This window comes from Cavia porcellus, unplaced genomic scaffold, assembly GCF_034190915.1.
Source record: "Cavia porcellus strain 051 isolate PalLab524CR breed Dunkin Hartley unplaced genomic scaffold, mCavPor4.1 scaffold_24, whole genome shotgun sequence".
Classification (NCBI taxonomy): Eukaryota; Metazoa; Chordata; class Mammalia; order Rodentia; family Caviidae; genus Cavia; species Cavia porcellus.
This window is the reverse complement of record NW_026947507.1, coordinates 54,948,562-54,966,485: the sequence shown is the minus strand read 5'-3', so window position 1 is coordinate 54,966,485 and position 17,924 is coordinate 54,948,562.

Below are 17,924 nucleotides of genomic sequence, written 5' to 3'. Positions count from 1 at the left end.
TTAAATTAAATTAAATTTAAAAAATAAAATAAGAGGTTTTAAGTGTTGACAACCCTCAGGTGCAATTAACTTGAAAATTCTTCCTGTAATATTTTCAGCCCATAAGGGGCAAATTCATGGAGTACAGATCCTGGTAAATTCAGATCCTGAGCTTCGGTGGTCTGCCTGGAAAGTCAGGGTGTGCCTGCCCCGTGTGCTTGCATTTCCAGTGCCGTGGGCTGCCTGGTGCCAGGCCTGTATTGCACTAACACACCTTCAAGCATTATCTGTAAATCAAATTACAGAAAAATAAATTTGATTTTGAAGTCATTTGGGAAAAATTTCTTCTGCTCAGTGTTTCATTGGTGTGCAGGGTTTACAGACTTGGAGGAGGAATCATGGGAAACACAACTGGCTCTGGTGCCCACACGCGGGAAAAGAAAAGAACATCCCAGAACATGTAAAGAAGACTCAGACCAGGGATGACAGAGTGCCCTCTAATCCGTGAAAGGGGAAGTCCCAGTGATTTAAAACCTGTGCGGAAGAAAAGATAGAATTACTAATTAGATTTTTTAAAAAGAAAAACGGAGATTTCATACTCTGCAACAAGGTCTTTTGCTTTAAAACTAAGTGATTCTTTTGTTGTTAGTGCTCCACACTGCAAACGTGATTAATTCACAGAATTCCAAGTGGGCCGCACCTGGGGAGTGGCCCCGCCAGCAGGGCAGCAGGCGACCCCTCTGGCCACTGCTCTGGAAAGCTCTTTTGATCTCTTTCTGGTTCTGAAGATGTAAGCCTCCTCCTGTAAGTTCCATGTGAATTTTCTTTCTCTTGGTGCTCAAATTCTCCCTTTGTGATGTGCTGTGCCCCTCATGGCACTTATCTTGCACATTCTGGTCCGTTTTTCCCACTCTTTTTTCTCACTAAATCACTCTTGAGGTGGGGGCTTTGTCTTGGGATTTCTGTAACCCACAGGCCTGAAAGCTGAGGCTCAGGTAAGGCAGATAGGAAGGAGGGGAAGATGGGAAAGAAAACTGACTTGAGGGCATTCTACCATTAAATATCAAGCTATCAAGCATCTTAAGAGAAAAGAAGGCAGTAGTGTTTAGCCTAAGGCAAGGCCTGAGTCCCAGGGCTCAATCTGACGCCTAGCTCTGCCACTCAGAGACAGCCCCACAGTGGGGGAATCGCTGCTTCTGCTGGCACACTGCGCGCCTCTCGATGGGGAATAACGGTTACCACCTCCCAGGCAGATGGGGCTGAGTCACCCGGAGGGTGAGATGCACACAGATAGAGCCCAGAGCAGTGCCTGCAGTGTAAGCTCTGGGAATACGTTAGCAACTACTGTTAGCTATAAGGGCACACTGAATTCTTTCCTTGCATGCACCAGGCAGAAGTGTGTTCCCATTAAGTTGTTGCCAATAATAACTTACGATTAAAACCTATCAAATAAGAAAGGAAAAACTGTTACGAATAGAAAATAAAATATTAAAAAATCAGCAATGTTTCTAATTTTTAATTAACCACATCCCTCCAATGCAGAGCAGAAATAATAGTTTTTGACTCTAAAATTTTCTCAGTTATATACCTGCACATATTGGCTTATAAATAGCAAATCTTGTATTGTTCCTCAATCAATTAAGGATTCATATAAGAATGTTTGAAATAGAGGGTGGTATAATTTGATAAATTTAGACCAAATACATAAACACAACATAAAATGAATGTTGGATATTATGAAAATCTAATTCTTACCTGAAAGAGAAATATGAAGAGAAACATCCAAAGGAAACTTCTGGAAGCTTTCGGCTCGAGGCTGGATGTTCTGGGAACATCTGGAATCTGCAGATGCTCATGTGTTATGCAGGTGTGAAACTTAAGGATCCACACGTGTGGAAGGAGGAGAAAGCACAACTCCTCAAGGAAGGAGGTGACCTGCGGCATGGGCTGCAAGGCCTGGCACACTGTGTGGACTCTGGAGGGGGGGGTGTGTCGTTGTCCCCCTGAGTGTCCCTGGCCTGACCATACCACGCGTAGTCACCAATGCAGGCTGCTCTAAGTGATTCCCATGCATGTACTCACACATCGGATCCTACTAAGCAACGTTCAAGGGAGCCTGGTTGCTGGTTTTATGATTGTTTTACCTGTACATTTTCCAGACACAGTCTCTGGCCCAGGCAAGCAAATGCCTCAAACTCACACGTCTAGTGCGGTTAACTCCCCAGAGCCAGGCTGCAGTGTGGTGGCCTCACTGCTGTGCCTCTGGGCTCAAGGAAGAGAAGAGCTTTCCTGGTCTTGTAGGAGCCAGGTTGTCGGACCTACCGGAGTTTATTTAAAGATAATAGAATAATTCCCAGGTTGAATTCTAAACACATTCTTGGTAATGATTCAGTTTGTTAAAATGCATGGGAGCATAGGTAGGAGCAATGGAAGATTTTATTATAACCACTTCCCAAAAATAAAGAGGAGCCTTAAATTAGCAACACTAAGAACAAACATAATGCTCATGGGTTCAATGTGAGTTCACCAGAAATGAATCTCACCAAACACATACCTGTTCCTTCAAAATATGTTTATGCGTTGGTGAGGAATGACTGTGGGTTGCATTGTAAAAGGCATTCTTGGAGTTTTTATTACTACAAAGATTAAAAACACTTTAAATTAGGCAGAATAGACAGTTGCTTCCATGGCATAGCTTGAAAATGCATTTCTCTTGAGAATTATCTTCTGCTGCTTAGACAGACCACAGAACAGACAAGGTGGTTCACAGGAGGCCCTTAGCTCATGGTGCTAGGCTGGGCAGCATCTGGCAGGGCCTCCTGCTACACCTAATGTGAGGAGCAGGTGAGAGGACTATTGGGTAGGGGCAGTCTACATTTGGGAAAGAATGACCACTCTCAAGGCAACTAACCCAGTCCCGAGATTGAACCTAACCCTTCAAGAAACAATATTGATAGTTTTAGCAACCCAACATCCTTTTAGAGGTTTCCCCTCACAACCAACGGCAATAAATCCCAAAATCTGTGTCAGAGGGGAGAGGCCGCACTGGTACCGCAGAGATATTTCACAATGCCAATTCTGTCGCCGTCTGGTCACAGAGAGCTGTAACCATTCTTAATGATGCTGCTACTGCTTTAGGGGACTTCCAAAGAGCCACGCACTGATAGCTACTTGGGAAAGATCTATGCTGTGGGGATAGCAGAAGAGACGGAGGTCTTATCTGAGTGACAACTTTTGTAGTTCTTAATGCCGTGTGCTATGGTTCAGTCTAAACTGTGCCCCCTACGGCCACGTGTGCTGGTAGGCAGAGCTTTTGGAAGGGGATTGCATCGTATGGGTACAGCTGCCCTGCTGTCAGGATGAGCAACACCCTCCTAGGTTCCCCTTTCTCTCCACCCCCGGCCACAGAGAGTGAGCTGCCTGCTCCACCAGACCCTCCGAACTATGCCATTTGCTGGCTAGGGACTGACATCTCCACAGACCTCTCCTCGTTTAAATTGTGAGTGTCAGTGCTGTGTTCAGTGACAAGAAAGTGACTAAGACTCCATGTAAATTGCATCCTCCACACCAGAGAGAAATTGATAAGCGTATAAACTGGATTTTAATAACTACATAAACTAGATTACCTGGGAATGCTAACGCATCGCGTGGACCTTGATGCCCACACTGCCTTCTGCCATCGCTCAGCAGAACACAATGATGTAACCCAAGCTCGTGAAACCAGAGCAGGCTAAACGCACACAGGGATACCCCAGGACTCCAGTTCTCCTAGAAATAAAATTACAAGCACATAAAGAAAAAAAGAGAGAAGGTGCGAGGAATCTGTAATTATCACTAAGTACAAGCAACATCTTTCACTTTTTTGCATTTCTTCAATTTTCAGTGTTCAATGTAAAATTACCACATGGCACTCTGCAAAGTATTGAAAATTACTAAGCTCCATGGAAATAACCAAAGAGATCCCTTGGTGTGTTACCATACTTTAAACTTCGAAAGAGCAGAAGGAACTGACTCTTTACTGTCATTTGGGTTGCAGTGGGATTGTCCAGCAACTCTAAAGCCAAGGCTTCTGGCCCCCCTCAGACTCAGTGCAAAGCCAGGTCCTACGGAAGGTGGACACTGCTGGACATGGGCAAGGGTACTGCTCTACATGAGATTTTTCCAAAAAGAAAATCTTGTTTATTTCCTCTTCTCTTCACTGCTACAAACCACAATCAAAATTAAAGAAAATCTTTAGAGGAAAATTTGATACATCAGTATTCAGAAGATTGCTTAGAGTTGAATCATCAAAAAAGGACGACAGGACCTTTAGTAACTGTGTCTCCAGGATGCTGCGACCTGAGGTTGAGGGAAACATAAAAAAGCAAATGCCTAATGATTCCCCAAATGCACTTGATCTGTCCATGTTCAATTAAAATATTTAAGCTGTTAATGGTAATGAAAACAAAACCCTGATCTAGAGAGTCTATTTTTTTCACAGAATGTTGTATTTTCTACTAATAATTTTGCTTATTCTCATCACAGCCAACTGCCATGAGTGTCTGGATAACAGAAACATTTTATTTTAAAAATGAGGAACTTAGGAGACACAACAAAATAACGAAGGCCAAGTCCTTCACCAAGGCCATCGCAGAGGAGCAGGTCCTGTCACTCCATGGGATGTGTCTTCTCCCAAAAGACACAGCAGCAACGCGTTCTAGTGCCCTCCCAGCCCTTGAATAGTTTCTTCTTTCTCCCTCCCCCATGCCAGATTTTCCTCTCTTCTTGCTGTGATTTGTACATAGAGAAAATTATCATTGTTCTGTGGAATCCCATGACCCTGCAAAACGAGACCAGCCGTGGTCCAGAGGAACGGCAGTAGCTGCGTGCATACCACAGGGTTGACATCTAGCTATTTATATTTAATTAAATCAGACTTTCCACAGAAATTGTAGAATGGCTAAGATTGAATCCCAGTTGGGAGATGCTTGGGCAATCTTAACAGGAAAACCAAGACTTAGATATTCTGTTTCTTTGTTTTTGATGAAGATATTGGGCAAGCAATGCAGGAAAAGAGGAAAAGTACCAAGCAGCAATCGTTTCAGACATTTTAATTATTGACCACAAATGAAAAAAAATCCTTTCAGCCTTTGAAATAGCAGAAGCTGCACTTACTCATACAAGAACCCAGCACTATGCTTCAGGGTACGAATCCCGTGACAGGGACTCTGACAGCTGACCCCTGGGGAAAGACATCGTGCACCTAGGTATCCAGCCTGGGACAGCGGAGGAGAGGAGCAGGGAGGCCCCTTCCAACAGCCCACTGCTCCAGGCCCCCCAAACACCCTACACAGCCGTCAAGCTGTGATGTCGAAATTCACCAACTCAAAACAATGGATTCACTTGTCGGTCACTTCTGTTACCAGTGTGATGCCTCCCATGTAACAATTTTCTAGGCAACTTGGCTTAGAAGAATAAATGATGAGTAGCTGTGTCTTAGGCATCATGAGCAAAGTAGTGGATGACATTTGGGATTTTTATTCAAATGCAGCCACATCTTACAGAGCTGAGCACACACACACGTCTATAAGCAGTGTGTGTGTGTATGTGTCCACCCTTTATAGAGAGGAGCCCTACTGGAGTTATCACAGCTTCTCTTCCCAGTAACCAAATCAATGGTTTGCCAGTTACAATCTCCTTTTTCTATTTGACAGCTTAATATTGGAATTTCTCTGAGTCTTCTTATTTTTTCCTCTCCTTAATTAAAATTGACTATGCTAGGTAGATTTAAATATTCTTTTTATAATCTTAAAGAAGAGTCAAGAGAGAAATTTATTTTATAGCTAACAGTACAAAATCCTATTAATTGAAAATAAAAATTTATATATATGGTGTTGGCAGGAACTAAAAAATAAATGAATACACCTGCCATGGTTGGATCAGTGACTACCAAAAGCCGTTATGTCAAAGGCATGGTTTCCAGCATGTAGTGCATTTTGGGGGGTGCTGTTAGGGAGTGAGATCTAGCAGGAGGAAGTTAGGGGCCATGTCTCTGAGGGGGACACGTGGACCTTGGCCACTTCCAATCTCCTCTGTGCTTATGTCTGTCGTGAGGTAAGAAGCTTCTGCCACACATTCCCGCCATGATGCCTGGGTACCACAGCCCCAGAAGCAATAGGGAGCCAATGGTGAACTGAACTCTCTCAAACTGTGAGCAAAAATATACTTTTGCTCATTCTACAGTGATTGTTTCAGGTATTTTCTCATAGAGGCAAAAAGCTAACATAGCTCTGTAGCAGAGTTCAGAATACTGACATAATTCAACAAAATCCAACATGTAAAGCAACATTTTAAAAAATTGAAAATATACTTTTCAATTATTTTGAAACAATTTAAATTGGATAATCTCAATTTAAATTTGGCTTCTGCCTCACACTATATATGAAAGGACTCCAGATTGAGCGTGTGCTTAAATGTGAAAGGTAAATTGACAAAAAAAATTTAAGAGAATCCTTTTGTATTCTAGCAGTGCAGAAAGACTTCCTAACAAAGTTTGAAAACGTTTCCTAACAAAGTTTCTACAAGCACAGAATCAAAAGTGGGAAACTAGAGCGTGGTTGTATGAAGTAATGGATTTCCAGACAAAAACAACAAAGAACCAAAGAACCAGCTGGATAATTGGAGCCATAGGTAGGGGTCACTGTCTGCGTTATGCAGTGGGAGTCTACCGTGAGCAGTAAGGGAAGAAGGCAGTGGAGAAAGAGGACAAGACACCATCACCACCAACAACAACAACCATCCTTAGAGCAGAAAGCCTGCATGGCTGAGAAAGAGACGCGCAGCTTCACCAACAGTAAGAAGTAAGCACTGACTATCCGGCTTTACTGTTTAGATGTCAACACGCCAAACTCCTAGAGGTCTATTAAGCAGCGCTACTGTAGCTATGGAGAAACGCACTCTGCGAGAGTTTTTGCTCAGAACAGGAATCAGTCCAGCAGGGAAGCCAAGCGTTTCTGCCTCACACCTGTGCTTATTTTCCCAGTGGTGTCTCACTCAGCTGGGCAGGATCCCCCGCAGCACGTTCTTGTGCCTTTTGGAGGCTCTGGCCGGTGAGCAGCGGGGAAAGCGAAATGTGGGCTCACAGCAAAAATGACAACTGAAGTCCTCGTAAAGAAGTGTAAAATATCACCAGTGAGCGACGTTATACACTTGATTAGGAAAGTCGCCCCATGTTTACTGAATATCCTGATCGCTTTAGCCCTCCTGTCTGGGATGCACCGCGGGTCTCATGCCTGAGAACTTAGCTCCCTTCGCTTCCTCACTGCACGGTCACTGCCCAGGGACACTGCGTTGCTAAGTTTTCTGTCATGCTGATAGTGCAATACTACAACAAGGTCAGTTTAACAAACAGAAGCTTCCTTTGCCCCAAAGTCTAGGACACAAGACGGCGTATCTATTGGTGACCTTGCAGGTGGCTTCCTGCGATGCTCAGGGCATCACAAAACTAGAGACAGGAGTACACATGTGTGTGTCTCCCCACCCACAAAGCCAGCAGCATTCAGAGATGGGGGTTTCACCCTAAAGACTCCACTCTAATGGCCTCCCCTCTAAATCCCACAGGCAGCTGAGCTTGCCCTGTAATACGCAGTGTTACAACTTGAGGGACTTGACCCGAATATGAGTTTTGGAGGGGCGAAGCCGAATTCAAGCCACAGCAGATTACTTATCTTTTCTAAAAGATCCTCCTTCTTCATCCTGGCTCAGAGCCGGGCTTTGGTTCTTCTGAGCTGTTTCTTTCTCTGGGAGGGGCGTGGCTGTGTCCACCTGCTCACAGATCACCCATTACTGCCCGGCAGTGACTCAGACTCCCTTAGCAGGATGGAGACCGGAGCAAATGAACTGTCTGCAAGAGAATGTGGGGTGCTTCTTTACTTTAACCAACTTTAAAGGCTATTTTTAAAAGACACGACAGGAGGGTCTTGTTTTCCACTTTGTCCTTGTGGTGCTGAGCGTCGAACACAGGGTCTACTTCATGCTGGCTACACCCTGGACCCCTGAGCTCCATCCCAGAGCATCATCTTCCTGCCACTTACTGCACTGAAGAAGATTTTATCCATACGGTTTAGGGAATATTCACTTCTCAGATTGAAATGAATACTTTATCCTCTAAGTGCACAGAGTGTACATAGGGTGTTGCCTTAGTTCAGTTTGGGTCGCTGAAACAAAATACCTGGTTCTGGGTAAGGTAATAAGAAAAGAGGTTTATCTGGTTCGTAATTCTGGTGACTCAGATGTCTACCACTCTCCTCTGGCTGTAGCTCGATGTGTTAGAAGGAAGCGGAAACAGCCACGTGCAAAACAGGTCAGGAAGCAAATAGCCAGGGGGCCAGCTCACTGGGCTTTTTGTTTGTTTTTGTTGGGGGATTGAACCCAGGTCCTTTCCACTCAGCTCCCTTCCCAGTCCTGCTTTTTATTTTGAATTGAGGTCTTCCTCATTCACTTAGGCACGCCAGCTGGGCTCTAACTTGCAACCCTCCTGCCTCAGCCTCCCAGGGAGCTGGGATTACAAGCGTGGACCGTCACACTCTGCTCTTTTCTGAGCATCCTTTCCTATGGGGCCTAAAGCAATCTCGGGAGACTTGACCTCCTTGGGAGAGGAGCATCTCCAACCCCTCCCATGGAGCCCTGCATTTTAGGGTGCCCACTTTGCAATACTATGCCCATGCTTCACTGAGTCAACCCAAACCACAGAGAGTGCTGCATTGCACTTAATTATTTAAAATATCTGTATCGTATTGAAAATATTAGTATAGTTGACCTTGTATAATTACAACCTTCAGGTGTGGAAATATAATTGCAGACGGAATCTGGCAGTTTTCAATATACTCCACGCAAACCACTTTTTCACAGAACAGCGACGGTCACGCGCTCCGCATCTCCGAGAAGACGAGGAAAACGGGCACCAACGCGGTCCCTCGCATTACTCACTGGCGGAGACTCTGCGATTTTAAAGTGCAAGTAAACACGGCCGAGGCTGTGAGACAAAGCCGCTCATTGCAGGAGGGTTGTTTTCTGTGGAGAAGCTGAGTCACCCGAGGACGTCCCAGGGCCCTCTCTGCACTGCAGAGCCCTGCACTCCGGGCGGGAGGCGCGGCGTCCTGAGCTGGGCGGGGACCCTGGCCGCGCAGATGGGGTTCCAGGGTCCTGACACGGGGCTTGGGGTTCCAGAAGAGGGGACGTGAGTGAAACTACCCGAGCCTATTGCAACGGTAGGAAGAGAGGGTCTGGAGTGAGTTTTACACTCTGCAAACGCTCCAGGGTTCTCAGCCAGTTCCTCACTGCCAGCACCTAAGGCGCCCTATGCGTTCCTGCTCTCTTTTGTGTACTTTATGAAGAAGTAAAGCAGAACTGCATGGTAGAGAGTAGCAGTAGTTAACGCCATGGGGATCTTCATAGTTACTCACAGTCCAAGACAGAGACAAAAGAGGAAGAAACACGCAGACAATGGCGCAAACTAGCGGGGAACTAAGAAACTAGTGGTGAGAAGGACGCCTGTTAGTATGGACGTAAAGTAGCTTTGAACCATTGGAACAGGTGACTGGGGGAATTATTTTAGCTTCTCCTGACTTCCTAGTTGTCTTCTTTGTTGCTCTGTGTGTGTGTGTGTGTGTGTATGTGTGTGTGTGTGTGTGTGTATTTTCTTCTCATGTGAGAGAAACCATGGGACAAAGGGTTCTAGTGTGAAGGACGCGAGCCGCTTGATTGCTGACCTGGTCGGTGCTCTTCCACACTAGGGCCCAACTTACCGGTTCAGTCGGAGTCTCACTGTGCTCCTCGGTGTGCGGGGGCCACAGTGGGAAGCAGGCACAACCCCGGAGCTCTGCGTTTCTCAAGTTCTGAAGAACAGGCGGATTAAACTGCTGGCCCAGCCTAAAGAAGAGACTTGTTTTATTTTCCCTTTCACACTGCTTACTGAAAAGTGATGCTGATATTATTAAATTTCTTAAATAAACATTGAGTACTTTCCTTTAAAATGCCTGTAACCTTTTGAGAAACACATACCATCTGCGGCATTTTTAGCACTGTTTTAAAAGAGCAAATGTTATACGAAGGCATGAAAATTGGTGGCAGAAAATGAGCTGCGGTGGTCAGTAGTAAACTAGGTGGCTTGTCCTAACCAGAAAGGACAGGTCCTGATACAGGCACGGGATGTGGGCATGTGTAACAGTTTTGAAAGTCAGACTGTACAGACAGTCTGAGGAGCTGACCTGGACGGAAATTTTGGGCACTGCAATCTTAACATATCACCAAACCCGTAGCAGACACTCAATTTATGATCATGAACAAGAAACGGAGAGTACACTTTAAAAAGCACACAAGTAATAGTGAGTACACTTTCAAAAGCACGTGTAGCTTTAAGTGGACTCTTGGTAATTAGAGGATGGCAGTCTGTCTATGGAGAAAAATATGCAGAATGTACGCATTTTTCACAATCAACTACAAAGGAACTGAAACCTTTCAGACGGGTATCATATTTTCTCACAAATGTGTTTATGACAAAAATGTGCTTGTGAGATTTAAAAAATATAAATATTTCCAAACGGAACAAATTCCAATGAACAAGAGAATGCCCCCACTGCAGATTCCATGCAAATAAAGTCTGTGTGACTAACGGTGCTGTGTACAGATGCGCTCTGTGGAAACCCACACACATACACAGCAGAGAGACCAGAAGCCATGGCTCGCTTTGCAGCCATTAACCGCCATATTCCCCACTTCTTCTGCCTCCAGAGCAATCAGCTGAATGCTCGAACTGCAGAAAACAACTGAGTGAGAGGCAACAGAGTAGAGTGGAGACAGGCTTACAAACAGAAAGACTGTCAAGGTCTCAGGCCCACATACTTTCCTGTTCGATTTTGTTATCTACACAGGAAGCAGTAATAATCCTCAGAGTAGATGATGATGTTGATGAGAATGGTGATGGTGGTGGTGAGGATGATGTGATGGTAGTGATGGTGGTGATGGTGTTGGTGGTGATGGTGTTGTTGGTGATGGTGTTGTTGGTGGTGATGGTAGTGATGAGGATGGTAATGGTGAGATACTAATGATGGAGGACGATGATAGTGATGATGGTGATGATGATAGTGGTGATGGTAATAGTGGTATGATGAGGGTGAAAACAACAGCGATGATAACAATGGTGAAGGTGATGGAGGCTGAGGATGACAGTAATAATTTGATGGTTGTTGGGGCTGTGAGAGTTCATTCAGTCAACTTGACTGAGCAGCCAGATGATTGGTGAAGCCATTTAGGGTGTATCTCCAGGATATTTGCAGAAGAGGGTAACACTTAGATTACACAAAAAAAATCCTCAGCAATGTGGATGGGCGTCAGTCCGTGGTTTGAGGGCCTGAACAGAACCAAAGGCAGAGGAAGGGCATCTCTCCTTTTCCAAGAGCTGGGATGTCCATCTTTCTCTCATGAAAGGAAACATTAACGCTGACACCGACTCAGGCTTCTTGGTGTGTGGGAAGGATCATTCATTTCTGCAAACAATACGTGTAAGTCGGCTGCCGTGGATTTATACTGACTCAAAATTTATGTTGAAACCTAACAGCCAGTCAGACCTCAAACGTGACTAAACTCACAGACAGGGCCATCAAGGAGGTGCTCTGTTCAAAGGAGGCTTAGGGAGTGTCCTAGTCCAGGAGAGGACATGAGGACTCCCGAGGACTCTGGTGGCAGGAGCACCATGTAACGAAGCCGTGTGAATTACTGAAAGCCATGGGCTGCTGCCAACCATGAATTTCCTTGACCTTAACTTTCCATTTCCAGAATATGAGAACGACTCTGCTGCTCACTAGGCCACGAAGCCTGCTGTGTGTTATCATGACCTCACTGGCAAGCTAACACGGGGACTTTCCCTAGCTTCGAGGGGCCAGCTTACCTGGGCAGTGCCTCTGGCTGACCCAGCTGAGTCACTGTGAGTCTGTGGCCCAAGGTTCCAGACATTCACCAATGAAGGCTGCGTGAGAACTCTGTGGCCTGCTTCTCTTTTGCCCAAAGTGTTGTATTGTTAAACTGAGCACTGCACACACCAATGGCTTAGAAAAATACACAGTGAGTGAAGCACAGAATGCTTTAGCAAGAAAAGAAAAGTTGGTGAATATTACTGATGAATGAAAAACGGGCGTGAGAGGATCGTGAGGGCCATGCACCCTTCCCGCTGCACACACGTCTCCTCATGGGGCTCACACTGTGTTTTGTTTCTTGAAGCACATTTATGCTTCGTTAGTTTAAAGAAGAAAGCCTCTAACGTAGCAGCAAGGAAGCTTTCAGAAGTTATTAAAGAAAATATTGAAGGTGCCATCAAGTTCTCAGCTATTGCTTTCGTCCCACATTTAGAAGCCTGTTTGTGGGTACCAAGGCTACACGATGCTCCAGGGAAGAAGAGGCCTTGCCTCTCCCATCCACTGCTATGCCTGTCACTCTGGGTGTCTTGGACTGTGTTGCTTCCGTGGCCAGGAAATTTTGTCCTGCTGCCCGGTCTGTGCTCCCTAGAGAGTGCATCGTCTCTCTAGGAACCCGTGACAGTCACTGTCACTGTGAGGCATCTCCTCTCTCTGTTAGCATGCACCTGCACACCCTTGGCGTGACCCTGTGTGGGCGTGGGACCCCAGGAGTGCCTCTGCTCCTCTAGAAAGTCGAGTCCCTGTTTCATGTCATCAGTGCTCACTCTGTGTCTGGAAGAAGACAGATGCTTAGCAAGGGTCTGAACAGCCACTTTCAAATGCATATCGAACTTTATTTCAAAAATAACGAATCTGCATCTTTGTTCTGTAAGTCTTGCCATAGCACAGAGCTCTCGGTAGAAAACATTCATATTTTAAGCAACTGTGGTAAGCAAAATAGCAGCCATCTAGGGCACCTTTCCTCCTCCCATCCCTGCCAGGTGCCCCACTGCTAGCGGCGTGGTGAGCATGGTTCCCGTCACTTTTCTGATGCTTTGGCTGCAAGCACACCTGCACCTGTGTCTCTTCTTCCTCCCATAACTGGTGCCTGACCAACTCTGCAGATGCTGCAGTGCTGTTACAGGGACAGGCGGTGCTCCCTCGTGGCAGCTGTGCGGGGCTCCTGCACCTGGACTTCCCACTGTGCCCGGGTGGGCACGTGACCTCTCTTCTGCCCCGTGGCTGGTTGGCTCTGTGAACAACTCCAACATCTCTGAGCATGTGCACTGGAACATTTAAAAAACAAATCACTGGAAATGGAATTATTTCAGTGAAGGTGATGTTAATTAGAAATGCTTGTCCCTGCTGACAGTTTCCTTTCTGCAGAAGTGACGGGCAAGCCCTATGTGACAATGGTGAGTATGCTTCAGATGAGCCCTCAGGAGACGTCCCATCCCCAGTCTCGGGTTTGTGCGACTTGCACAGAAATATGGCGCCATTCAAACTTTGTATTCTCTCTAATGATTGGCAGTGAATCTAGATTTAAATGTCTACTTGGCACTAAGGTTTTAAAATTATTTTTTCCTCTTTCTTTAAAGCTTGAATTTTCTTGCCAGTTTAAGTACTTATGAGAACATTTGATGCAATCCCTATTAATGTTTTCAAATAACTCATCAACATGCTTTGCCCATTGTCCTTTGACTTTTAACTATTTATTTATTTGCTTATTTTTGAGACAGGGTCTTGCTATGTAGTACAGGCTGGCCTTGAATTCACTATGTAGCACCAGCTAGCCTTGAACTCCCAACAGTCCTTCTGCCTCAGCCTGACTAAATTTTAACATTTGTGTAATATTACAGAATATATATATATATATATATATATATACATATTTTTTTTTTTTGCAATGCTAGAGACTGTGAATGCTCCAGAGGCACTGTACTGTAGTTACCGGATAGTCCTAGAGGTATTTTATTTATTTACTTGTTTATTTATTTATTTATTGCTACCAGGGATCAAACTCACGACCTAACACCTTCCAGGCAGGTGCTTACATCACTGAGCTAAATCCCCAGCCTTCCTAGAGGTATTTTAAAATGTAACTTTTAAAGTGGAAACACTTCTGTTAATTTATTACTCATATTTTCTAGGATTTAAAAACTTAGTTTAGGAAGGCTTTTAATAACTCATTATGAAAAAATTCTATATTTTACTTAATTATTTAATATAGATTCATCTTATTTTTCTCTTTTTGTTGCTGCTAACAATTGAACTCAGGCTTTGCATTGAGATACAGTCCCAGCCCTCTTTAACCATCTTTTATTTTGAGATAGAGTCTCCTTAGAGGCTCACTGAGTCTCTCAGTTACATAGGCATTGCTTAGACTGTGAAGCCTCCTCTCTCAGCCTTTCAAAGTGTCAGGATTTCATTCCTGTGTTTAGTACTTCTTAAACGTGGAGTTTACTTTGTCTACTGCACAGTAGGGAGAAGTCTAGCGTAGCTCTCTAAATGAATAAGGCATTGTCTGTCACTAACTGTGTGGCCCTCACCTTTTCCCTACTAAATGAAAATAGTGCCAGTTGGTAGGCATCGGTACTTGCATACACAGGCTGGTTTCTGTGGCCCACTCCTCTCTACTGCACCCCACTCCATCATTCCACCCCATCCATTCCGTCCATTCACCTGTTTCTTTGTATCAGTGCCGTGTTAACAATGCCTTTATCACCTGAACTTCATATCATAATTTTCAATCTTCTAAATCAACTTTTTATTCTTTTTAAAAATGGTTTTGCTATTAAAATTTGAATGTGAATAAAGTAATCTGTCAAATTTTACTTAAAAAATGAAGTGACATTTTGGTTAAGATTTCATAAACTGGAAAGTGAGAAGAGTGTCTCTGTGACTTAGGGCAGCTCGGCCGATCTCCCTGTCTGTTTCCTCGTCTCATGGAAATAAGGCGGCAGACAAAGTGCAGCATGGTGCTTGGGCGTTCAGCAGACATCTCCACAAAAGTGAGGAAATGAGCCTTTTAATTCCAGGAAAACAACTGATGCTATCAGCTACCTTGTGGAAAGTCGGGCTTTTACGTAAAAACTAGAGTTTAAGAAAGCTCCTACCCACCACTAAGAGCTTCTCAGCAATAAAAGACCTTTCTGATGTGTCAAGAGCTGTTACTAATGAATGCTCTTAAGCTGGGGAGTGAAATGTGTCAGCATTTATAGGATCTGCATTCCTGCATGACTCAGTATTTTCCATAGGACATGGTTTGCACTGTATTGCAAAATCACGTAGGAGTAAAGGATTCATTCAAAGAGTGAGACAGACTGACAGATTGCAATGGCATGGTGTGAGCCATTCTCGGACACAGATCAGGTCCCGCAGGGTGACTCACCTCTAAGACACTGCAGCCTGTGAATTTTTGTTGTGCTACAAACCAGAGTATTTATACTTATCCTAAAGGCCACTTTTCCCCTTTGTCAAATATATCTATAAATCCAGACTTTCCTCCTTTACCCCAATCAAAACAATATGTACAGTGTAAGAACGCAGGAGCCAGCATGCGATTCCAATCCCTTATGTTAAATTAGGCATCACGGTGATTCAGAATTTAAAAAAATGCAAGTGGTGCTTTTCTCATTAATTTCTTTTTGGAAATTTTTTTATAAAACTGTTATTTATATTACTGCAAATTATATAATAACTGTAAAATCACTCCATGTGGTGAGTTTACTGCTACTAATTTTCTCATACTTTCTAATGTAATACATATCAACAAAAATAAATTATATAAATACAAACTCTTGTGTGTCCTCAATAGCTTTTGAGTATACGGAAATTCTAGATCAAACGTTTTGAGTATTGTTTCCCTAGACTGTTTTATAAAGAACTGTTTTTATAAACATTTTCTGTCTCTAAAGATAATATTGTACTTTACTGAAAGACTAATGGGAAAATTAATATCCCATGTGTAAAGGAAAATTTTAAAATTGAAGATGATTAACTCATATAACTATATGGTAGACCTCAGTTCATCCAGCTACTATTAATGATAGTGCTGGACTTTGTCAGAACCCTGTGCTTCCAGAAAACAGCAATACTTCATCTCCTGCAGCCTTTGTGTTCTAATTTGGGGACGGGGTGGTTATCAGGAATCAAACTCGGGACCTCATGCTTGCCGGGCAGACACCACGCCACTGAGCTGTATCCCTGACTCCTTGTTTTCTAATTTTTAGGTGACAAATAACAGCTGAGTATATTTATGGGACACAGTGTGATGGTTTCAAATATATGTTCTTTTTGTTCATCATTTTTTTGCAGTAAGAAAACTATGAATCTCTTTTGGAAACTTAAAAACACACACTACATTATTAACTCTGGCCACTATAACATCCAAACTGACTTATTCCTAACTGAACTGTGTATTGTCTACTCCAGTACTACAGAGTCATAAGATTAAGTAATAGTCGATAAGTAGGTATATTTAAAGAGGCTGAGGGTAGAAGTTTTATTAGTTAAAGACGAGAGGGGGAGAAAGAGATGTTCGCTGATGACACAGAGGCCGGCCTTGGAAGGCCAGGCAGGAGTCCACAGGAGCCCAGCCTGGTTGGAGGAAGACACCGTCCCAGGCCAGTGCTCTGCCAAGATTGCGCCCCTGGCATTGCTGTGGTCTTAAGGAGCCTCTGGATGTGTGCCCGCCTACAGGGCATGGAGGTGCAGGTTGTCAGAAAGTGATAATGAGTCCTGTCCCGAACACGAAGCCTTCACCTCCTCCGGAGTTTGTGGCTCTCTCTGCGTCCGGGTATTGCAAGAATGGAGTCTTGGTATCAGCAGTGTCTGTGGTGCTCTTGATTGAGGTCTTCCCTGACACATTTTTCACTCTTCCCTCGAGTCCAGGTGACTACTTTTCAGCTCTATTTCTAGGAGACTGGAGTGGCGTAGGCACCCAATGGAATGTGATTGACTCTTGGGAACAAAGGAAATTCTGCTACCTATGACCTTACAGATGGAGGATGCCATAACTGCAATAGCACAAGAGAAAAAGGTGGCATAGAAAGCCGAATGCTTTATGGTCTGACTTGCATGTGTCATCTAAAAACCAAACAAAGCCCCAAACTTCCATTTTCTGAAATCTCTCGCCCTCTGTTTTCTGAGACACAGCTAGGTACCTAGACCACCCCTCTGCAGGAGGTGTGAGCCAGCTTCTCATGGCCGGGACAAGAAGCTGGGGTGGCCAGGGCCACACTTGGGGCTGGGTCTATGGTGAGGCAGAAAGCGGACAGTGGACAGTTCACCGCTTGGAAGAGTCGCCATGAGGACAGGGAGGCAGCAGAGGCCCACTGCGTCCTTCAAGGGCACCTCTGTTACCCTACCTTCTGTGCACCAGGTCCCACCTCCCCAGGGTCTGCCACCTCCCAGCAGTGCCACTGGCTGGGGGTCAAATCTTCAGCACGTGAAACTTTGGGGGACACTGAAGACCCAACCCTGACTGCCTCAGGCGAGTCACTGCCCTCTTCTCCTGTCCCCACAAGGCCTGCCAGTGACTCTCTTGTTACCCAGCACCATCCTCAGCACATGCTCTCCGGAGCCCCCTTCTTTGCTTCTTAAGTGTTACCAGGCCAGTCCTGCCCCCGCTCTTCTGAGGCCGGCTAGACACAGACAAGCACTCCTCCCTCTCTGTGCTGCCCGAGGCCTCCATGAGGCTGGCTTCATCCAGATTGTACAATCAGCACACCTGCAGCTAGAGCACGCCTCCCTATAAAGTTCTAGAGCAAAGCTGTCTTGTCAAGACATCCTGACCTCTGGGTCCAGGGTGCTCACTCTGCTGTAAACAGCCTGTGTAGAGCTGCATTCCTGCTCACTGGCTCGTTTTTGTTTCCATGTTTTCCTTGTTGTTGATTTGCCATTGGCATTAAGAGTAAGTTCATATTTTTGTTATCTTCCAGCTTTCAAAATATGTTGAAGCCTACAAAAATAAGAAACTCTACACTGATCTTTATTTTTTAGAAATACAAAACA